Genomic DNA, 25,846 nt, shown 5'->3' with positions numbered 1-25,846 from the left:
TTTTTGTAGAGAGATTGTTTTTTCTCGAATTTTCCTTACCCCGGACCTTAAAAAATTGTAAAAAATTAAAAGTTCCTTCTTGGTGATAATATACCTCTTTTTCTATTGATCTGTTCACGTAGTTCACGAAGATCACGAAAGTTTTTATTTGAGGGGTCTGCGACGAATAGTTTAGGAGATATAACGATTTTTGTAGAGAGATTGAATTTTCTCGAATTTTCCTTACCCCGGACCTTGAAAAATTGTAAAAAATTAAAAGTTCCTTCTTGGTAATAATATACCTCTTTTTCTATTGATCTGGTCACGTAGATCACGAAAGTTTTTATTTGAGGGGTATGCGACGAATAGTTTAGGAGATATAACGATTTTTGTAGAGAGATTGAATTTTTACGGTTTTTTCCAAAAATTTCGAATTCAAATTTCTCCTAAACTATGGGGACTACGGAAAATCGGTAAGCAGAGTTGGTGTTGGCAGTTCATGGTTATTCGAATCCCACTCTCGCCTGACAATGTTTGAGTCGAAAAATTTTCTCGAATTTTCTCGAATTTTCCTTACCCCGGACCTTAAAAATTGTAAAAAATTAAAAGTTCCTTCTTGGTAATAATATACCTCTTTTTCTATTGATCTGGTCATGAAGATCACGAAAGTTTTTATTTGAGGAGTCTGCGACGAATAGTTTAGGAGATATAACGATTTTTATAGAGAGATTGAATTTTCTCGAATTTTCCTTACCCCGGACCTTGAAAAATTGTAAAAAATTAAAAGATCTTTCTTGGTAATAAAATACCCCTTTTTCTATTGATCTGTTCACGTAGATCACGAAAGTTTTTATTTGAGGGGTCTGCGACGAAAAGTTTAAGAGATATAACGATTTTTGTAGAGAGATTGAATTTTCTCGAATTTTCCTTACCCCGGACCTTAAAAAATTGTAAAAAATTAAAAGTTCCTTCTTGGTGATAATATACCTCTTTTTCTATTGATGTGTTCACGTAGATCACGAAAGTTTTTATATGAGGGGTCTGCGACGAATAGTTTAGGAGATGTAACGATTTTTATAGAGAGATTGCATTTTTACGGTTTTTTCCAAAAATTTCGACTTCAAATTTCTCCTAAACTATGGGGACTACGGAAAATCGGTGAGCAGAGTTGGTATTGGCAGTTCATGGTTATTCGAATCCCACTCTCGCCTGACAATATTTGAGTCGAAAAATTTTCTCGAATTTTCTCGAATTTTTCTTACCCCGGACCTTAAAAATTGTAAAAAATTGAAAGTTCCTTCTTGGTAATAAAATACCTCTTTTTCTATTGATCTGTTCACGTAGATCACGAAAGTTTTTATTTGAGGGGTCTGCGACGAATAGTTTAGGAGATATAACGATTTTTGTAGAGAGATTGAATTTTCTCGAATTTTCCTTACCCCGGACCTTAAAAAATTGTAAAAAATTAAAAGTTCCTTCTTGGTGATAATATACCTCTTTTTCTATTGATCTGTTCACGTAGTTCACGAAGATCACGAAAGTTTTTATTTGAGGGGTCTGCGACGAATAGTTTAGGAGATATAACGATTTTTGTAGAGAGATTGAATTTTCTCGAATTTTCCTTACCCCGGACCTTAAAAAATTGTAAAAAATTAAAAGTTCCTTCTTGGTGATAATATACCTCTTTTTCTATTGATCTGTTCACGTAGTTCACGAAGATCACGAAAGTTTTTATTTGAGGGGTCTGCGACGAATAGTTTAGGAGATATAACGATTTTTGTAGAGAGATTGAATTTTCTCGAATTTTCCTTACCCCGGACCTTAAAAAATTGTAAAAAATTAAAAGTTCCTTCTTGGTGATAATATACCTCTTTTTCTATTGATCTGTTCACGTAGTTCACGAAGATCACGAAAGTTTTTATTTGAGGGGTCTGCGACGAATAGTTTAGGAGATATAACGATTTTTGTAGAGAGATTGAATTTTGTCGAATTTTCCTTACCCCGGACCTTGAAAAATTGTAAAAAATTAAAAGATCTTTCTTGGTAATAAAATACCTCTTTTTCTATTGATCTGTTCACGTAGATCACGAAAGTTTTTATTTGAGGGGTCTGCGACGAAAAGTTTAGGAGATATAACGATTTTTGTAGAGAGATTGAATTTTCTCGAATTTTCCTTACCCCGGACCTTAAAAAATTGTAAAAAATTAAAAGTTCCTTCTTGGTGATAATATACCTCTTTTTCTATTGATCTGTTCACGTAGTTCACGAAGATCACGAAAGTTTTTATTTGAGGGGTCTGCGACGAATAGTTTAGGAGATATAACGATTTTTGTAGAGAGATTGAATTTTCTCGAATTTTCCTTACCCCGGACCTTAAAAAATTGTAAAAAATTAAAAGTTCCTTCTTGGTGATAATATACCTCTTTTTCTATTGATCTGTTCACGTAGTTCACGAAGATCACGAAAGTTTTTATTTGAGGGGTCTGCGACGAATAGTTTAGGAGATATAACGATTTTTGTAGAGAGATTGAATTTTGTCGAATTTTCCTTACCCCGGACCTTGAAAAATTGTAAAAAATTAAAAGATCTTTCTTGGTAATAAAATACCTCTTTTTCTATTGATCTGTTCACGTAGATCACGAAAGTTTTTATTTGAGGGGTCTGCGACGAAAAGTTTAGGAGATATAACGATTTTTGTAGAGAGATTGAATTTTCTCGAATTTTCCTTACCCCGGACCTTAAAAAATTGTAAATAATTAAAAGTTCCTTCTTGGTGATAATATACCTCTTTTTCTATTGATGTGTTCACGTAGATCACGAAAGTTTTTATATGAGGGGTCTGCGACGAATAGTTTAGGAGATGTAACGATTTTTATAGAGAGATTGAATTTTTACGGTTTTTTCCAAAAATTTCGACTTCAAATTTCTCCTAAACTATGGGGACTACGGAAAATCGGTGAGCAGAGTTGGTATTGGCAGTTCATGGTTATTCGAATCCCACTCTCGCCTGACAATATTTGAGTCGAAAAATTTTCTCGAATTTTCTCGAATTTTTCTTACCCCGGACCTTAAAAAATTGTAAAAAATTGAAAGTTCCTTCTTGGTAATAATATACCTCTTTTTCTATTGATCTGGTCATGTAGATCACGAAAGTTTTTATTTGAGCAGTCCGCGACGAATAGTTTAGGAGATATAACGATTTTTATAGAGAGATTGAATTTTCTCGAATTTTCCTTACCCCGGACCTTGAAAAATTGTAAAAAATCAAAAGATCTTTCTTGGTAATAAAATACCTCTTTTTCTATTGATCTGTTCACGTAGATCACGAAAGTTTTTATTTGAGGGGTCTGCGACGAATAGTTTAGGAGATATAACGATTTTTCTAGAGAGATTGAATTTTCTCGAATTTTCCTTACCCCGGACCTTAAAAAATTGTAAAAAATTAAAAGTTCCTTCTTGGTGATAATATACCTCTTTTTCTATTGATCTGTTCACGTAGATCACGAAAGTTTTTATATGAGGTGTCTGCGACGAATAGTTTAGGAGATATAACGATTTTTATAGAGAGATTGAATTTTTATGGTTTTTTCCAAAAATTTCGACTTCAAATTTCTCCTAAACTATGGGGACTACGGAAAATCGGTGAGCAGAGTTGGTATTGGCAGTTCATGGTTATTCGAATCCCACTCTCGCCTGACAATATTTGAGTCGAAAAATTTTCTCGAATTTTCTCGAATTTTTCTTACCCCGGACCTTAAAAAATTGTGAAAAATTGAAAGTTCCTTCTTGGTAATAAAATACCTCTTTTTCTATTGATCTGTTCACGTAGATCACGAAAGTTTTTATTTGAGGGGTCTGCGACGAATAGTTTAGGAGATATAACGATTTTTGTAGAGAGATTGAATTTTCTCGAATTTTCCTTACCCCGGACCTTAAAAAATTGTAAAAAATTAAAAGTTCCTTCTTGGTGATAATATACCTCTTTTTCTATTGATCTGTTCACGTAGTTCACGAAGATCACGAAAGTTTTTATTTGAGGGGTCTGCGACGAATAGTTTAGGAGATATAACGATTTTTGTAGAGAGATTGAATTTTGTCGAATTTTCCTTACCCCGGACCTTGAAAAATTGTAAAAAATTAAAAGATCTTTCTTGGTAATAAAATACCTCTTTTTCTATTGATCTGTTCACGTAGATCACGAAAGTTTTTATTTGAGGGGTCTGCGACGAAAAGTTTAGGAGATATAACGATTTTTGTAGAGAGATTGAATTTTCTCGAATTTTCCTTACCCCGGACCTTAAAAAATTGTAAAAAATTAAAAGTTCCTTCTTGGTGATAATATACCTCTTTTTCTATTGATCTGGTCACGTAGATCACGAAAGTTTTTATTTGAGGGGTTTGCAACGAATTGTTTAGGAGATATAAGGATTTTTGTAGAGAGATTGAATTTTTACGGTTTTTTTCCAAAAATTTCGAATTCAAATTCCTCCTGAACTATGGGGACTACGGAAAATCGGTGAGCAGAGTTGGTATTGGCAGTTCATGGTTATTCGAATCCCACTCTCGCCTGACAATATTTGAGTCGAAAAATTTTCTCGAATTTTCTCGAATTTTCCCGAATTTTTCTTACCCCGGACCTTAAAAAATTGTAAAAAATTGAAAGTTCCTTCTTGGTAATAATATACCTCTTTTTCTATTGATCTGGTCATGTAGATCACGAAAGTTTTTATTTGAGCAGTCCGCGACGAATAGTTTAGGAGATATAACGATTTTTATAGAGAGATTGAATTTTCTCGAATTTTCCTTACCCCGGACCTTGAAAAATTGTAAAAAATCAAAAGATCTTTCTTGGTAATAAAATACCTCTTTTTCTATTGATCTGTTCACGTAGATCACGAAAGTTTTTATTTGAGGGGTCTGCGACGAATAGTTTAGGAGATATAACGATTTTTGTAGAGAGATTGTTTTTTCTCGAATTTTCCTTACCCCGGACCTTAAAAAATTGTAAAAAATTAAAAGTTCCTTCTTGGTGATAATATACCTCTTTTTCTATTGATCTGTTCACGTAGTTCACGAAGATCACGAAAGTTTTTATTTGAGGGGTCTGCGACGAATAGTTTAGGAGATATAACGATTTTTGTAGAGAGATTGAATTTTCTCGAATTTTCCTTACCCCGCACTTTAAAAAATCGTAAAAAATTAAAAGTTCCTTCTTGGTAATAATATACCTCTTTTTCTATTGATCTGGTCTGTAGATCACGAAAGTTTTTATTTGAGGGGTATGCGACGAATAGTTTAGGAGATATAACGATTTTTGTAGAGAGATTGAATTTTTACGGTTTTTTCCAAAAATTTCGAATTCAAATTTCTCCTAAACTATGGGGACTACGGAAAATCGGTAAGCAGAGTTGGTGTTGGCAGTTCATGGTTATTCGAATCCCACTCTCGCCTGACAATATTTGAATTTTCTCGAATTTTCCTTACCCCGGACCTTAAAAAATTGTAAAAAATTAAAAGTTCCTTCTTGGTAATAAAATACCTCTTTTTCTATTGATCTGTTCACGTAGATCACGAAAGTTTTTATTTGAGGGGTCTGCGACGAAAAGTTTAGGAGATATAACGATTTTTGTAGAGAGAATGAATTTTCTCGAATTTTCCTTACCCCGGACCTTAAAAAATTGTAAAAAATTAAAAGTTCCTTCTTGGTGATAATATACCTCTTTTTCTATTGATCTGTTCACGTAGTTCACGAAGATCACGAAAGTTTTTATTTGAGGGGTCTGCGACGAATAGTTTAGGAGATATAACGATTTTTGTAGAGAGATTGAATTTTCTCGAATTTTCCTTACCCCGGACCTTAAAAAATTGTAAAAAATTGAAAGTTCCTTCTTGGTAATAATATACCTCTTTTTGTATTGATCTGGTCATGTAGATCACGAAAGTTTTTATTTGAGCAGTCCGCGACGAATAGTTTAGGAGATATAACGATTTTTATAGAGAGATTGAATTTTCTCGAATTTTCCTTACCCCGGACCTTGAAAAATTGTAAAAAATCAAAAGATCTTTCTTGGTAATAAAATACCTCTTTTTCTATTGATCTGTTCACGTAGATCACGAAAGTTTTTATTTGAGGTGTCTGCGACGAATAGTTTAGGAGATATAACGATTTTTGTAGAGAGATTGAATTTTCTCGAATTTTCCTTACCCCGGACCTTAAAAAAATGTAAAAAATTAAAAGTTCCTTCTTGGTGATAATATACCTCTTTTTCTATTGATCTGTTCACGTAGTTCACGAAGATCACGAAAGTTTTTATTTGAGGGGTCTGCGACGAATAGTTTAGGAGATATAACGATTTTTGTAGAGAGATTGAATTTTCTCGAATTTTCCTTACCCCGGACCTTGAAAAATTGTAAAAAATTAAAAGTTCCTTCTTGGTAATAATATACCTCTTTTTCTATTGAACTGGTCACGTAGATCACGAAAGTTTTTATTTGAGGGGTATGCGACGAATAGTTTAGGAGATATAACGATTTTTGTAGAGAGATTGAATTTTTACGGTTTTTTCCAAAAATTTCGAATTCAAATTTCTCCTAAACTATGGGGACTACGGAAAATCGGTAAGCAGAGTTGGTGTTGGCAGTTCATGGTTATTCGAATCCCACTCTCGCCTGACAATGTTTGAGTCGAAAAATTTTCTCGAATTTTCTCGAATTTTCCTTACCCCGGACCTTAAAGATTGTAAAAAATTAAAAGTTCCTTCTTGGTAATAATATACCTCTTTTTCTATTGATCTGGTCATGAAGATCACGAAAGTTTTTATTTGAGGAGTCTGCGACGAATAGTTTAGGAGATATAACGATTTTTATAGAGAGATTGAATTTTCTCGAATTTTCCTTACCCCGGACCTTGAAAAATTGTAAAAAATTAAAAGATCTTTCTTGGTAATAAAATACCTCTTTTTCTATTGATCTGTTCACGTAGATCACGAAAGTTTTTATTTGAGGGGTCTGCGACGAAAAGTTTAGGAGATATAACGATTTTTGTAGAGAGATTGAATTTTCTCGAATTTTCCTTACCCCGGACCTTAAAAAATTGTAAAAAATTAAAAGTTCCTTCTTGGTGATAATATACCTCTTTTTCTATTGATGTGTTCACGTAGATCACGAAAGTTTTTATATGAGGGGTCTGCGACGAATAGTTTAGGAGATGTAACGATTTTTATAGAGAGATTGAATTTTTACGGTTTTTTCCAAAAATTTCGACTTCAAATTTCTCCTAAACTATGGGGACTACGGAAAATCGGTGAGCAGAGTTGGTATTGGCAGTTCATGGTTATTCGAATCCCACTCTCGCCTGACAATATTTGAGTCGAAAAATTTTCTCGAATTTTCTCGAATTTTTCTTACCCCGGACCTTAAAAAATTGTAAAAAATTGAAAGTTCCTTCTTGGTAATAATATATCTCTTTTTCTATTGATCTGGTCATGTAGATCACGAAAGTTTTTATTTGAGCAGTCCGCGACGAATAGTTTAGGAGATATAACGATTTTTATAGAGAGATTGAATTTTCTCGAATTTTCCTTACCCCGGACCTTGAAAAATTGTAAAAATTCAAAAGATCTTTCTTGGTAATAAAATACCTCTTTTTCTATTGATCTGTTCACGTAGATCACGAAAGTTTTTATTTGAGGGGTCTGCGACGAATAGTTTAGGAGATATAACGATTTTTGTAGAGAGATTGAATTTTCTCGAATTTTCCTTACCCCGGATCTTAAAAAATTGTAAAAAATTAAAAGTTCCTTCTTGGTGATAATATACCTCTTTTTCTATAGATCTGTTCACGTAGATCACGAAAGTTTTTATATGAGGTGTCTGCGACGAATAGTTTAGGAGATATAACGATTTTTATAGAGAGATTGAATTTTTATGGTTTTTTCCAAAAATTTCGACTTCAAATTTCTCCTAAACTATGGGGACTACGGAAAATCGGTGAGCAGAGTTGGTATTGGCAGTTCATGGTTATTCGAATCCCACTCTCGCCTGACAATATTTGAGTCGAAAAATTTTCTCGAATTTTCTCGAATTTCTCTTACCCCGGACCTTAAAAAATTGTAAAAAATTGAAAGTTCCTTCTTGGTAATAATATACCTCTTTTTCTATTGATCTGGTCATGTAGATCACGAAAGTTTTTATTTGAGCAGTCCGCGACGAATAGTTTAGGAGATAAAACGATTTTTATAGAGAGATTGAATTTTCTCGAATTTTCCTTACCCCGGACCTTGAAAAATTGTAAAAAATCAAAAGATCTTTCTTGGTAATAAAATACCTCTTTTTCTATTGATCTGTTCACGTAGATCACGAAAGTTTTTATTTGAGGTGTCTGCGACGAATAGTTTAGGAGATATAACGATTTTTGTAGAGAGATTGAATTTTCTCGAATTTTCCTTACCCCGGACCTTAAAAAAATGTAAAAAATTAAAAGTTCCTTCTTGGTGATAATATACCTCTTTTTCTATTGATCTGTTCACGTAGTTCACGAAGATCACGAAAGTTTTTATTTGAGGGGTCTGCGACGAATAGTTTAGGAGATATAACGATTTTTGTAGAGAGATTGAATTTTCTCGAATTTTCCTTACCCCGGACCTTGAAAAATTGTAAAAAATTAAAAGTTCCTTCTTGGTAATAATATACCTCTTTTTCTATTGATCTGGTCACGTAGATCACGAAAGTTTTTATTTGAGGGGTATGCGACGAATAGTTTAGGAGATATAACGATTTTTGTAGAGAGATTGAATTTTTACCGTTTTTTCCAAAAATTTCGAATTCAAATTTCTCCTAAACTATGGGGACTACGGAAAATCGGTAAGCAGAGTTGGTGTTGGCAGTTCATGGTTATTCCAATCCCACTCTCGCCTGACAATGTTTGAGTCGAAAAATTTTCTCGAATTTTCTCGAATTTTCCTTACCCCGGACCTTAAAAATTGTAAAAAATTAAAAGTTCCTTCTTGGTAATAATATACCTCTTTTTCTATTGATCTGGTCATGAAGATCACGAAAGTTTTTATTTGAGGAGTCTGCGACGAATAGTTTAGGAGATATAACGATTTTTATAGAGAGATTGAATTTTCTCGAATTTTCCTTACCCCGGACCTTGAAAAATTGTAAAAAATTAAAAGATCTTTCTTGGTAATAAAATACCTCTTTTTCTATTGATCTGTTCACGTAGATCACGAAAGTTTTTATTTGAGGGGTCTGCGACGAAAAGTTTAGGAGTTATAACGATTTTTGTAGAGAGATTGAATTTTCTCGAATTTTCCTTACCCCGGACCTTAAAAAATTGTAAAAAATTAAAAGTTCCTTCTTGGTGATAATATACCTCTTTTTCTATTGATGTGTTCACGTAGATCACGAAAGTTTTTATATGAGGGGTCTGCGACGAATAGTTTAGGAGATGTAACGATTTTTATAGAGAGATTGAATTTTTACGGTTTTTTCCAAAAATTTCGACTTCAAATTTCTCCTAAACTATGGGGACTACGGAAAATCGGTGAGCAGAGTTGGTATTGGCAGTTCATGGTTATTCGAATCCCACTCTCGCCTGACAATATTTGAGTCGAAAAATTTTCTCGAATTTTCTCGAATTTTTCTTACCCCGGACCTTAAAAAATTGTAAAAAATTGAAAGTTCCTTCTTGGTAATAATATACCTCTTTTTCTATTGATCTGGTCATGTTGATCACGAAAGTTTTTATTTGAGCAGTCCGCGACGAATAGTTTAGGAGATATAACGATTTTTATAGAGAGATTGAATTTTCTCGAATTTTCCTTACCCCGGACCTTGAAAAATTGTAAAAAATCAAAAGATCTTTCTTGGTAATAAAATACCTCTTTTTCTATTGATCTGTTCACGTAGATCACGAAAGTTTTTATTTGAGGGGTCTGCGACGAATAGTTTAGGAGATATAACGATTTTTGTAGAGAGATTGAATTTTCTCGAATTTTCCTTACCCCGGACCTTAAAAAATTGTAAAAAATTAAAAGTTCCTTCTTGGTGATGATATACCTCTTTTTCTATAGATCTGTTCACGTAGATCACGAAAGTTTTTATATGAGGTGTCTGCGACGAATAGTTTAGGAGATATAACGATTTTTATAGAGAGATTGAATTTTTATGGTTTTTTCCAAAAATTTCGAATTCAAATTTCTCCTAAACTATGGGGACTACGGAAAATCGGTGAGCAGAGTTGGTATTGGCAGTTCATGGTTATTCGAATCCCACTCTCGCCTGACAATATTTGAGTCGAAAAATTTTCTCGAATTTTCTCGAATTTTTCTTACCCCGGACCTTAAAAAATTGTAAAAAATTGAAAGTTCCTTCTTGGTAATAATATACCTCTTTTTCTATTGATCTGGTCATGTAGATCACGAAAGTTTTTATTCGAGCAGTCCGCGACGAATAGTTTAGGAGATATAACGATTTTTATAGAGAGATTGAATTTTCTCGAATTTTCCTTACCCCGGACCTTGAAAAATTGTAAAAAATCAAAAGATCTTTCTTGGTAATAAAATACCTCTTTTTCTATTGATCTGTTCACGTAGATCACGAAAGTTTTTATTTGAGGGGTCTGCGACGAAAAGTTTAGGAGATATAACGATTTTTGTAGAGAGATTGAATTTTCTCGAATTTTCCTTACCCCGGACCTTAAAAAATTGTAAAAAATTAAAAGTTCCTTCTTGGTGATAATATACCTCTTTTTCTATTGATCTGTTCACGTAGTTCACGAAGATCACGAAAGTTTTTATTTGAGGGGTCTGCGACGAATAGTTTAGGAGATATAACGATTTTTGTAGAGAGATTGAATTTTCTCGAATTTTCCTTACCCCGGACCTTAAAAAATTGTAAAAAATTAAAAGTTCCTTCTTGGTGATAATATACCTCTTTTTCTATAGATCTGTTCACGTAGATCACGAAAGTTTTTATATGAGGTGTCTGCGACGAATAGTTTAGGAGATATAACGATTTTTATAGAGAGATTGAATTTTTATGGTTTTTTCCAAAAATTTCGAATTCAAATTTCTCCTAAACTATGGGGACTACGGAAAATCGGTGAGCAGAGTTGGTATTGGCAGTTCATGGTTATTCGAATCCCACTCTCGCCTGACAATATTTGAGTCGAAAAATTTTCTCGAATTTTCTCGAATTTTTCTTACCCCGGACCTTAAAAAATTGTAAAAAATTGAAAGTTCCTTCTTGGTAATAATATACCTCTTTTTCTATTGATCTGGTCATGTAGATCACGAAAGTTTTTATTTGAGTAGTCCGCGACGAATAGTTTAGGAGATATAACGATTTTTATAGAGAGATTGAATTTTCTCGAATTTTCCTTACCCCGGACCTTGAAAAATTGTAAAAAATCAAAAGATCTTTCTTGGTAATAAAATACCTCTTTTTCTATTGATCTGTTCACGTAGATCACGAAAGTTTTTATTTGAGGGGTCTGCGACGAATAGTTTAGGAGATATAACGATTTTTGTAGAGAGATTGAATTTTCTCGAATTTTCCTTACCCCGGACCTTAAAAAATTGTGAAAAATTAAAAGTTCCTTCTTGGTGATAATATACCTCTTTTTCTATTGATCTGTTCACGTAGATCACGAAGATCACGAAAGTTTTTATTTGAGGGGTCTGCGACGAATAGTTTAGGAGATATAACGATTTTTGTAGAGAGATTGAATTTTCTCGAATTTTCCTTACCCCGGACCTTAAAAAATTGTAAAAAATTAAAAGTTCCTTCTTGGTGATAATATACCTCTTTTTCTATTGATCTGTTCACGTAGTTCACGAAGATCACGAAAGTTTTTATTTGAGGGGTCTGCGACGAATAGTTTAGGAGATATAACGATTTTTGTAGAGAGATTGAATTTTGTCGAATTTTCCTTACCCCGGACCTTGAAAAATTGTAAAAAATTAAAAGATCTTTCTTGGTAATAAAATACCTCTTTTTCTATTGATCTGTTCACGTAGATCACGAAAGTTTTTATTTGAGGGGTCTGCGACGAAAAGTTTAGGAGATATAACGATTTTTGTAGAGAGATTGAATTTTCTCGAATTTTCCTTACCCCGGACCTTAAAAAATTGTAAAAAATTAAAAGTTCCTTCTTGGTGATAATATACCTCTTTTTCTATTGATCTGGTCATGTTGATCACGAAAGTTTTTATTTGAGCAGTCCGCGACGAATAGTTTAGGAGATATAACGATTTTCATAGAGAGATTGAATTTTCTCGAATTTTCCTTACCCCGGACCTTGAAAAATTGTAAAAAATCAAAAGATCTTTCTTGGTAATAAAATACCTCTTTTTCTATTGATCTGTTCACGTAGATCACGAAAGTTTTTATTTGAGGGGTCTGCGACGAATAGTTTAGGAGATATAACGATTTTTGTAGAGAGATTGAATTTTCTCGAATTTTCCTTACCCCGGACCTTAAAAAATTGTAAAAAATTAAAAGTTCCTTCTTGGTGATAATATACCTCTTTTTCTATTGATCTGTTCACGTAGTTCACGAAGATCACGAAAGTTTTTATTTGAGGGGTCTGCGACGAATAGTTTAGGAGATATAACGATTTTTGTAGAGAGATTGAATTTTCTCGAATTTTCCTTACCCCGGACCTTAAAAAATTGTAAAAAATTAAAACTTCCTTCTTGGTGATAATATACCTCTTTTTCTATTGATCTGTTCACGTAGATCACGAAAGTTTTTATATGAGGTGTCTGCGACGAATAGTTTAGGAGATATAACGATTTTTGTAGAGAGATTGATTTTTCTCGAATTTTCCTTACCCCGGACCTTAAAAAATTGTAAAAAATTAAAAGTTCCTTCTTGGTGATAATATACCTCTTTTTCTATTGATCTGTTCACGTAGTTCACGAAGACCACGAAAGTTTTTATTTGAGGGGTCTGCCACGAATAGTTTAGGAGATATAACGATTTTTGTAGAGAGATTGAATTTTCTCGAATTTTCCTTACCCCGGACCTTGAAAAATTGTAAAAAATTAAAAGTTCCTTCTTGGTAATAATATACCTCTTTTTCTATTGATCTGGTCACGTAGATCACGAAAGTTTTTATTTGAGGGGTATGCGACGAATAGTTTAGGAGATATAACGATTTTTGTAGAGAGATTGAATTTTTACGGTTTTTTCCAAAAATTTCGAATTCAAATTCCTCCTGAACTATGGGGACTACGGAAAATCGGTGAGCAGAGTTGGTATTGGCAGTTCATGGTTATTCGAATCCCACTCTCGCCTGACAATATATGAGTCGAAAAATTTTCTCGAATTTTCTCGAATTTTTCTTACCCCGGACCTTAAAAAATTGTAAAAAATTGAAAGTTCCTTCTTGGTAATAATATACCTCTTTTTCTATTGATCTGGTCATGTAGATCATGAAAGTTTTTATTTGAGCAGTCCGCGACGAATAGTTTAGGAGATATAACGATTTTTATAGAGAGATTGAATTTTCTCGAATTTTCCTTACCCTGGACCTTGAAAAATTGTAAAAAATCAAAAGATCTTTCTTGGTAATAAAATACCTCTTTTTCTATTGATCTGTTCACGTAGATCACGAAAGTTTTTATTTGAGGGGTCTGCGACGAATAGTTTAGGAGATATAACGATTTTTGTAGAGAGATTGTTTTTTCTCGAAATTTTCCTTACCCCGGACCTTAAAAAATTGTAAAAAATTAAAAGTTCCTTCTTGGTGATAATATACCTCTTTTTCTATTGATCTGTTCACGTAGTTCACGAAGATCACGAAAGTTTTTATTTGAGGGGTCTGCGACGAATAGTTTAGGAGATATAACGATTTTTGTAGAGAGATTGAATTTTCTCGAATTTTCCTTACCCCGGACTTTAAAAAATCGTAAAAAATTAAAAGTTCCTTCTTGGTAATAATATACCTCTTTTTCTATTGATCTGGTCTGTAGATCACGAAAGTTTTTATTTGAGGGGTATGCGACGAATAGTTTAGGAGATATAACGATTTTTGTAGAGAGATTGAATTTTTACGGTTTTTTCCAAAAATTTCGAATTCAAATTTCTCCTAAACTATGGGGACTACGGAAAATCGGTAAGCAGAGTTGGTGTTGGCAGTTCATGGTTATTCGAATCCCACTCTCGCCTGACAATATTTGAGTCGAAAAATTTTCTCGAATTTTCTCGAATTTTCCTTACCCCGGACCTTAAAAAATTGTAAAAAATTAAAAGTTCCTTCTTGGTAATAATATACCTCTTTTTCTATTGATCTGGTCATGAAGATCACGAAAGTTTTTATTTGAGGAGTCTGCGACGAATAGTTTAGGAGATATAACGATTTTTATAGAGAGATTGAATTTTCTCGAATTTTCCTTACCCCGGACCTTGAAAAATTGTAAAAAATTAAAAGATCTTTCTTGGTAATAAAATACCTCTTTTTCTATTGATCTGTTCACGTAGATCACGAAAGTTTTTATTTGAGGGGTCTGCGACGAAAAGTTTAGGAGATATAACGATTTTTGTAGAGAGAATGAATTTTCTCGAATTTTCCTTACCCCGGACCTGTTCACGTAGATCACGAAAGTTTTTATTTGAGGGGTCTGCGACGAAAAGTTTAGGAGATATAACGATTTTTGTAGAGAGAATGAATTTTCTCGAATTTTCCTTACCCCGGACCTTAAAAAATTGTAAAAAATTAAAAGTTCCTTCTTGGTGATAATATACCTCTTTTTCTATAGATCTGTTCACGTAGATCACGAAAGTTTTTATATGAGGTGTCTGCGACGAATAGTTTAGGAGATATAACGATTTTTATAGAGAGATTGAATTTTTATGGTTTTTTCCAAAAATTTCGACTTCAAATTTCTCCTAAACTATGGGGACTACGGAAAATCGGTGAGCAGAGTTGGTATTGGCAGTTCATGGTTATTCGAATCCCACTCTCGCCTGACAATATTTGAGTCGAAAAATTTTAATAATAATAATAATAATAATAATTCTTTATTGCCATAACAAAGTGTTACATCATTTATTACATTGTGCAATAGGTGAGCATATCACTAAAGCGATATCTTCCTGCCTACCTAAAAAATGTGTTAAAACAAGATATGACGAGACTCATTGCTTATGGCCACTAATCTAATACAGAACTAAAATTCGACTACACACGACTGAGGATACAGGATTGGAAAGAAAGGAGAAGGGAAAAGCGAAATTGCACAGCGCGATGAACCTACCTTTATCTTTATATCAAAGTTCGTTAGTAAGTAAGTACTTCTTAAGAGCAATCCTAAACGATGAAAAAGTAACACTTCGAGTGATAGATGGAGGAACACGATTCCAGAGCTGGGAGAACCTCAACGAGAAATTGTTGGACATAATACTAGTCCCATGTGCTGGTATCCTGAGAGTAGTATTGGAATGGGCTCTAGTATTATAGAACTCACCACCCAGACCACGAAGACCCTCGCAGAGATATCTAGGCTCACGAGCTCTCATAACTTTGAAGCCCAACAACAACAGTCGCCAATAACGGCGTTGCTTTATTGTTAGCAATTTGAGTTCCCGACGAAAACTACTAACATGATCGAACTTTCTTAAACCATACACGAATCTTATGCCGGCGTTCTGCAATCGGTCGAATTTGCTGAGCTGCTGCGACGTCAGTCCCATATAGGCCACATCCGCATAATCAATTATGGGCAGTAACAAAGAATAAAATAGGGACTTTCTTACTACAAGAGGAAGAAAGTTCTTTAGGAGGCGTAGCTGGTGCATAGTGCGATAAAACCTTCCGTGGACAGAAGCAACCTGAGCATCCCATGACAAAGTTTCATCAATCGTTATACCAAGATTACTCACATTGCGAGAATATGGAATATTACTCCCATTGACAAAAATTTCATGTCCCTGTGGAGTTATCTTACTCAGAGACATACGGGTACCAATTATTATGGACTGAGTTTTAGCAGGATTCAGTAATAGACCCCAACTTGAGGCCACCTGAGATAAATGTGCTAAATCCTCATTGATCGACAGGACACAACTCGCAAAATTCTCTACAGTAGTGTGCAAATAAACCTGCAAATCATCAGCAAAGAGGTGGTATTTACACTTAATATTTTCCATAAGAGAAGAAATATAAATGGAGAATAAAAGAGGACCCAAAACACTACCCTGCGGGACCCCCACGCTCGCCTGCACCCAATCCGAAATACTATCGCCCAAGTCGACTCTACTCTGTCTACCTCTCAAATAAGTCTCAAAGAACGACCTAGAGCTGCAAGAAAATCCCATGGAACGTAGCTTAGCAATCAATATGTCAAAGTCCACAGTATCAAACGCTTTACTGAAATCTAAAAGTACCAACACGGTAAGTAGCTTACTATCCATTGCCTCACTTATATCACAGGTTATTTTGGTTAATGCTGTAGTTGTGCTATGTTCTTTGCGGAAGCCAGACTGAAACGGATTAAACAAGTTATAGGTGTTCATATATGATATAATTTGTGAATGAATTATTTTTTCAAATATTTTAGAAAGTGTGGGCAGAATCGAAATGGGTCGAAAGTCTGCTACATTGTTAGTATCATGCTTTTTCGGTAGTGGTATTATCTTGGCATGCTTCCACAAAGTAGGAAAAACTCCGTTAGAAAATGAAAAGTTATATATGTGTTCTAAGACTGGGAGTATTCCATCAACAATAGGTTTGATGAGAGCCGTACCGATATTATCCAAACCTACCGCCTTCGATGTTATATCCTCCAGTGCTTTCTTGATATCATCGGCTTGAACAGGAGCAAAATCAAAAGGAGGTCTAGAAGGCAATGATGTGGTGTATAGTGATTCCAGCGTGGCCCTTTTTTGGTCATCACTCAAAGTGATAGGAATCGAGGAAAAATGATGAGCGAAAACGTCAGCATCGATACCACAAGAATGACTAGGCTTCTGAGATCCTATGCCTACAGAACGAAGGGTTTGCCAAACTTTTTTGGGGGAGACATTGATGAGATTCTTATGGAAAAATTCCCGCTTTTCACTTCTACACAGATGATTACATCTATTTCTCAATACTCGATATGCTTCCCTATTTTCCACAGTGGAGTTCCTCAGATAAAGCGACTTCATTTTATCGCGTTTCTTCATCAACCCTTTTAGACCTTCGCTCAACCAGGGGCATGGTGGGTGTTTTACTCTTACCGGTCTAAGAGGTGCCACATTGTCATAAACTCTTAAAATGTTTGCATTAAGATATTCAACCTTTGCATCAACCGTAGGCATCCTATATAACGGATTCCAGTCGACTTTACTAATTTCATGTTGAAACACTGTTTTATCAATATTAGTTAGGTTACGACAATTTATGACAAGTGGTTTCTTTTTGGGGCGCTTGAAATTAAGTGCAGCAAAAATAAGGTTATGGTGAGAGAACTGACAGGCGTCCCTTTGGCCGTGCGTATAAATTTTGTTAGGACTGGAAGTCACAATCAGATCGAGCAGCGTACTAGAGTTAGGCAAGTGATGAGTCGGCTCTTTATTTACTAAATACAGGTTATAACTATTGAAAATATTACATAAGATTTTAGAGCGATTAGTACTCTGTAGCATGCATGTATTCAAATCTCCCATCATAACAACATCCGGATAATATGGTAAAAGCTCACTCATGACGGAATCGAATTCTTGAAAATAATTGAATGAAGGAGGTGAATAAAGAACGCCGACCAATAAACGCTTACGTAAATTGATCTCCACGAAAACATACTCCAGGAGAGGTCCGTGATCCGGGACCGACTGCTTTACAATCTTATAAGGAATTTCTTCCCTAATATATATTGCCACACCACCACCACGACGGTGGACTCTGTCATTTCTCAACAATCTGTAGCCCTTCACCTCTACCATGGTCGTTTGAATAGAAGGTTTCAGCCATGTTTCACTGACAAGAATTAAATCATATATACAATCAGTGAAAGTGTTCAACATGTCATCACGGTGTGCTACCAAACTTTGTGAATTTATGTGACATATGAGGAAATTATTTGGTAGCACTTCACTTGAATTACTATCACCCGAAGTATGAGGTGGATCATCAGATTCCAGCAGGCTCGAAATCTCGTGCTCAATGCCGCTTGGGTCCAGGACATGGGAAGGGAAAGAAGTATCGAATGTGTAGTCATAATTCTCCATAATAAATCCAAATAAAATTAAAAAAAAAAAAACAAAATTATAAGTCAAGTAAGACTTCTAGACTGTAGTGAAATGAACGAGGGAAATAAAATCAACAATATGTAATAAGAAAAAAAAACAATAGAAATTCGCGGCCACTGTGAAATATTAAACGAAAAAAAAAAAAGAAAAAGAGTGCCCTATTTGCTCACATTTCTGCTTCTAGTATTCGGTCTTGAGCCCTTAGTAGGCAAATTCTGGGATCGAGCAGCTTCTGCACCCCCCACATCAGCACTCCTCAACTCATGGATCTGGGACAAAGAAGATATCTTGATTTTACGTTTACCCACCGCAGCATGTATATAACCATTTTGTGTCCATACATTTTGAGAACCAAAAGCAGTCCTTGCATCTCCATAAAGCTTCTGTCTCTTCCTAGTGAGAAATTCTGTGATGAGTATGCCAGAGCCCTTCAGTTTCCTCTTGGCAGACCACATCGAATTTTTGTAGCTGAACTTGGTAAATGTAACCAGAAGAGGTCTTGGTTTAGAATTATTCTGGCCAGTGGGCTTGCCCAAACGATGAACATCATCTATGCATTTTTCAGAGGGCAGATGGGATTCAAGCTTCATTATAGCAATCACGTTCTCGACCAGTAAAAGAGGGACTTCATCTTCTGTCTCAGCAACACCATGAACAAGAATACAAGTTTTTCTTGAGTCGTTTTCCAATGCCTCGATGCGATCATCAAAATTCACAAATATTTTCCTTATATCATTCAGCGCACCAGTGATATTCTGTTTAAATGCGGAGAAATCTTCTTGCAGGTGATTTAAGTATGGATCAATACCACTGGTATCAATTGCTCGCTGCAACCTCGAGCTAAAATTGCCGATAGATATGTTAAAATGTTCTTCTAGCCTTCTGAACTCCTCTGGTAGATCCATTATGTTTATGCAGTGATAATATCCGATGAACGCACGAAACTGAAAGTGACAGCACAGATGATCCCGAATAACAGGTGGTGAATGAATATTTGATGAACGTATGCGCGATATGATTGTTCTTATCGCTTGTTTACAACAATTATTATTGAAAACAATATCCAGAACTCCGAAAGAAAAACACCAAACATCCAAAAATACCAAGCACAGGCACTCAATTGTTGTACTGTTCCAATTTCAAACTAAACTTTCCAATTAGATATAAGGTAAAAACAAAGTTTTTCACAGCGCCGGTATGAGTGTCCTCATCCGATCATATCTCGCTCAATTCTGATTCAAATTTTCTCGAATTTTCTCGAATTTTTCTTACCCCGGACCTTAAAAAATTGTAAAAAATTGAAAGTTCCTTCTTGGTAATAATATACCTCTTTTTCTATTGATCTGGTCATGTAGATCACGAAAGTTTTCATTTGAGCAATCTGCGACGAATAGTTTAGGAGATATAACGATTTTTATAGAGAGATTGAATTTTCTCGAATTTTCCTTACCCCGGACCTTGAAAAATTGTAAAAAATCAAAAGATCTTTCTTGGTAATAAAATACCTCTTTTTCTATTGATCTGTTCACGTAGATCACGAAAGTTTTTATTTGAGGGGTCTGCGACGAATAGTTTAGGAGATATAACGATTTTTGTAGAGAGATTGAATTTTCTCGAATTTTCCTTACCCCGGACCTTAAAAAATTGTAAAAAATTAAAAGTTCCTTCTTGGTGATAATATACCTCTTTTTCTATTGATCTGGTCACGTAGATCACGAAAGTTTTTATTTGAGGGGTTTGCAACGAATTGTTTAGGAGATATAAGGATTTTTGTAGAGAGATTGAATTTTTACGGTTTTTTCCAAAAATTTCGAATTCAAATTCCTCCTGAACTATGGGGACTACGGAAAATCGGTGAGCAGAGTTGGTATTGGCAGTTCATGGTTATTCGAATCCCACTCTCGCCTGACAATATTTGAGTCGAAAAATTTTCTCGAATTTTCTCGAATTTTCTCGAATTTTCTCGAATTTTTCTTACCCCGGACCTTAAAAAATTGTAAAAAATTGAAAGTTCCTTCTTGGTAATAATATACCTCTTTTTCTATTGATCTGGTCATGTAGATCACGAAAGTTTTTATTTGAGCAGTCCGCGACGAATAGTTTAGGAGATATAACGATTTTTGTAGAGAGATTGAATTTTCTCGAATTTTCCTTACCCCGGACCTTAAAAAATTGTAAAAAATCAAAAGTTCCTTCTTGGTGATAATATACCTCTTTTTCTATTGATCTGTTCACGTAGATCACGAAAGTTTTTATATGAGGTGTCTGCGACGAATAGTTTAGGAGATATAACGATTTTTATAGAGAGATTGAATTTTTATGGTTTTTTCCAAAAATTTCGACTTCAAATTTCTCCTATACTATGGGGACTACGGAAAATCGGTGAGCAGAGTTGGTATTGGCAGTTCATGGTTATTCGAATCCCACTCTCGCCTGACAATATTTGAGTCGAAAAATTTTCTCGAATTTTCTCGAATTTTTCTTACCCCGGACCTTAAAAAATTGTAAAAAATTGAAAGTTCCTTCTTGGTAATAAAATACCTCTTTTTCTATTGATCTGTTCACGTAGATCACGAAAGTTTTTATTTGAGGGGTCTGCGACGAATAGTTTAGGAGATATAACGATTTTTGTAGAGAGATTGAATTTTCTCGAATTTTCCTTACCCCGGACCTTAAAAAATTGTAAAAAATTAAAAGTTCCTTCTTGGTGATAATATACCTCTTTTTCTATTGATCTGTTCACGTAGTTCACGAAGATCACGAAAGTTTTTATTTGAGGGGTCTGCGACGAATAGTTTAGGAGATATAACGATTTTTGTAGAGAGATTGAATTTTCTCGAATTTTCCTTACCCCGGACCTTAAAAAATTGTAAAAAATTAAAAGTTCCTTCTTGGTGATAATATACCTCTTTTTCTATTGATCTGTTCACGTAGTTCACGAAGATCACGAAAGTTTTTATTTGAGGGGTCTGCGACGAATAGTTTAGGAGATATAACGATTTTTGTAGAGAGATTGAATTTTCTCGAATTTTCCTTACCCCGGACCTTAAAAAATTGTAAAAAATTAAAAGTTCCTTCTTGGTGATAATATACCTCTTTTTCTATTGATCTGTTCACGTAGATCACGAAAGTTTTTATATGAGGTGTCTGCGACGAATAGTTTAGGAGATATAACGATTTTTGTAGAGAGATTGATTTTTCTCGAATTTTCCTTACCCCGGACCTTAAAAAATTGTAAAAAATTAAAAGTTCCTTCTTGGTGATAATATACCTCTTTTTCTATTGATCTGGTCATGTTGATCACGAAAGTTTTTATTTGAGCAGTCCGCGACGAATAGTTTAGGAGATATAACGATTTTCATAGAGAGATTGAATTTTCTCGAATTTTCCTTACCCCGGACCTTGAAAAATTGTAAAAAATCAAAAGATCTTTCTTGGTAATAAAATACCTCTTTTTCTATTGATCTGTTCACGTAGATCACGAAAGTTTTTATTTGAGGGGTCTGCGACGAATAGTTTAGGAGATATAACGATTTTTGTAGAGAGATTGAATTTTCTCGAATTTTCCTTACCCCGGACCTTAAAAAATTGTAAAAAATTAAAAGTTCCTTCTTGGTGATAATATACCTCTTTTTCTATTGATCTGTTCACGTAGTTCACGAAGATCACGAAAGTTTTTATTTGAGGGGTCTGCGACGAATAGTTTAGGAGATATAACGATTTTTGTAGAGAGATTGAATTTTCTCGAATTTTCCTTACCCCGGACCTTAAAAAATTGTAAAAAATTAAAACTTCCTTCTTGGTGATAATATACCTCTTTTTCTATTGATCTGTTCACGTAGATCACGAAAGTTTTTATATGAGGTGTCTGCGACGAATAGTTTAGGAGATATAACGATTTTTGTAGAGAGATTGAATTTTCTCGAATTTTCCTTACCCCGGACCTTAAAAAATTGTAAAAAATTAAAAGTTCCTTCTTGGTGATAATATACCTCTTTTTCTATTGATCTGGTCACGTAGATCACGAAAGTTTTTATTTGAGGGGTTTGCAACGAATTGTTTAGGAGATATAAGGATTTTTGTAGAGAGATTGAATTTTTACGGTTTTTTCCAAAAATTTCGAATTCAAATTCCTCCTGAACTATGGGGACTACGGAAAATCGGTGAGCAGAGTTGGTATTGGCAGTTCATGGTTATTCGAATCCCACTCTCGCCTGACAATATTTGAGTCGAAAAATTTTCTCGAATTTTCTCGAATTTTCTCGAATTTTCTCGAATTTTTCTTACCCCGGACCTTAAAAAATTGTAAAAAATTGAAAGTTCCTTCTTGGTAATAATATACCTCTTTTTCTATTGATCTGGTCATGTAGATCACGAAAGTTTTTATTTGAGCAGTCCGCGACGAATAGTTTAGGAGATATAACGATTTTTGTAGAGAGATTGAATTTTCTCGAATTTTCCTTACCCCGGACCTTAAAAAATTGTAAAAAATCAAAAGTTCCTTCTTGGTGATAATATACCTCTTTTTCTATTGATCTGTTCACGTAGATCACGAAAGTTTTTATATGAGGTGTCTGCGACGAATAGTTTAGGAGATATAACGATTTTTATAGAGAGATTGAATTTTTATGGTTTTTTCCAAAAATTTCGACTTCAAATTTCTCCTAAACTATGGGGACTACGGAAAATCGGTGAGCAGAGTTGGTATTGGCAGTTCATGGTTATTCGAATCCCACTCTCGCCTGACAATATTTGAGTCGAAAAATTTTCTCGAATTTTCTCGAATTTTTTTTACCCCGGACCTTAAAAAATTGTAAAAAATTGAAAGTTCCTTCTTGGTAATAATATACCTCTTTTTCTATTGATCTGTTCACGTAGATCACGAAAGTTTTTATTTGAGGGGTCTGCGACGAATAGTTTAGGAGATATAACGATTTTTGTAGAGAGATTGAATTTTCTCGAATTTTCCTTACCCCGGACCTTAAAAAATTGTAAAAAATTAAAAGTTCCTTCTTGGTGATAATATACCTCTTTTTCTATTGATCTGTTCACGTAGTTCACGAAGATCACGAAAGTTTTTATTTGAGGGGTCTGCGACGAATAGTTTAGGAGATATAACGATTTTTGTAGAGAGATTGAATTTTCTCGAATTTTCCTTACCCCGGACCTTAAAAAATTGTAAAAAATTAAAAGTTCCTTCTTGGTGATAATATACCTCTTTTTCTATTGATCTGTTCACGTAGTTCACGAAGATCACGAAAGTTTTTATTTGAGGGGTCTGCGACGAATAGTTTAGGAGATATAACGATTTTTGTAGAGAGATTGAATTTTCTCGAATTTTCCTTACCCCGGACCTTAAAAAATTGTAAAAAATTAAAAGTTCCTTCTTGGTGATAATATACCTCTTTTTCTATTGATCTGTTCACGTAGATCACGAAAGTTTTTATATGAGGTGTCTGCGACGAATAGTTTAGGAGATATAACGATTTTTGTAGAGAGATTGATTTTTCTCGAATTTTCCTTACCCCGGACCTTAAAAAATTGTAAAAAATTAAAAGTTCCTTCTTGGTGATAATATACCTCTTTTTCTATTGATCTGTTCACGTAGTTCACGAAGACCACGAAAGTTTTTATTTGAGGGGTCTGCCACGAATAGTTTAGGAGATATAACGATTTTTGTAGAGAGATTGAATTTTCTCGAATTTTCCTTACCCCGGACCTTGAAAAATTGTAAAAAATTAAAAGTTCCTTCTTGGTGATAATATACCTCTTTTTCTATTGATCTGGTCACGTAGATCACGAAAGTTTTTATTTGAGGGGTATGCGACGAATAGTTTAGGAGATATAACGATTTTTGTAGAGAGATTGAATTTTTACGGTTTTTTCCAAAAATTTCGAATTCAAATTCCTCCTGAACTATGGGGACTACGGAAAATCGGTGAGCAGAGTTGGTATTGGCAGTTCATGGTTATTCGAATCCCACTCTCGCCTGACAATATATGAGTCGAAAAATTTTCTCGAATTTTCTCGAATTTTTCTTACCCCGGACCTTAAAAAATTGTAAAAAATTGAAAGTTCCTTCTTGGTAATAATATACCTCTTTTTCTATTGATCTGGTCATGTAGATCACGAAAGTTTTTATTTGAGCAGTCCGCGACGAATAGTTTAGGAGATATAACGATTTTTATAGAGAGATTGAATTTTCTCGAATTTTCCTTACCCCGGACCTTGAAAAATTGTAAAAAATCAAAAGATCTTTCTTGGTAATAAAATACCTCTTTTTCTATTGATCTGTTCACGTAGATCACGAAAGTTTTTATTTGAGGGGTCTGCGACGAATAGTTTAGGAGATATAACGATTTTTGTAGAGAGATTGAATTTTCTCGAATTTTCCTTACCCCGGACCTTAAAAAATTGTAAAAAATCAAAAGTTCCTTCTTGGTGATAATATACCTCTTTTTCTATTGATCTGTTCACGTAGATCACGAAAGTTTTTATATGAGGTGTCTGCGACGAATAGTTTAGGAGATATAACGATTTTTGTAGAAAGATTGAATTTTCTCGAATTTTCCTTACCCCGGACCTTAAAAAATTGTAAAAAATTAAAAGTTCCTTCTTGGTGATAATATACCTCTTTTTTTATTGATCTGTTCACGTAGTTCACGAAGATCACGAAAGTTTTTATTTGAGGGGTCTGCGACGAATAGTTTAGGAGATATAACGATTTTTGTAGAGAGATTGAATTTTCTCGAATTTTCCTTACCCCGGACCTTGAAAAATTGTAAAAAATTAAAAGTTCCTTCTTGGTAATAATATACCTCTTTTTCTATTGATCTGGTCACGTAGATCACGAAAGTTTTTATTTGAGGGGTATGCGACGAATAGTTTAGGAGATATAACGATTTTTGTAGAGAGATTGAATTTTTACGGTTTTTTCCAAAAATTTCGAATTCAAATTTCTCCTAAACTATGGGGACTACGGAAAATCGGTAAGCAGAGTTGGTGTTGGCAGTTCATGGTTATTCGAATCCCACTCTCGCCTGACAATATTTGAGTCGAAAAATTTTCTCGAATTTTCCTTACCCCGGACCTTAAAAAATTGTAAAAAATTAAAAGTTCCTTCTTGGTAATAATATACCTCTTTTTCTATTGATCTGGTCACGTAGATCACGAAAGTTTTTACTTGAGGGGTATGTGACGAATAGTTTAGGAGATATAACGATTTTTGTAGAGAGATTGAATTTTCTCGAATTTTCCTTAACCCGGACCTTGAAAAATTGTAAAAAATTAAAAGATCTTTCTTGGTAATAAAATACCTCTTTATCTATAGATCTGTTCACGTAGATCACGAAAGTTTTTATTTGAGGGGTCTGCGACGAAAAGTTTAGGAGATATAACGATTTTTGTAGAGAGATTGAATTTTCTCGAATTTTCCTTACCCCCGACTTTAAAAAATTGTAAAAAATTAAAAGTTCCTTCTTGGTGATAATATACCTCTTTTTGTATTGATGTGTTCACGTAGATCACGAAAGTTTTTATACGAGGGGTCTGCGACGAATAGTTTGGGAGATGTAACGATTTTTATAGAGAGATTGAATTTTTACGGTTTTTTCCGAAAATTTCGACT

The sequence above is a fragment of the Harmonia axyridis genome, chromosome 2 (assembly GCF_914767665.1).
Source record: "Harmonia axyridis chromosome 2, icHarAxyr1.1, whole genome shotgun sequence".
Lineage (NCBI taxonomy): Eukaryota > Metazoa > Arthropoda > Insecta > Coleoptera > Coccinellidae > Harmonia > Harmonia axyridis.
Note: the sequence above shows the minus strand (reverse complement) of the source record.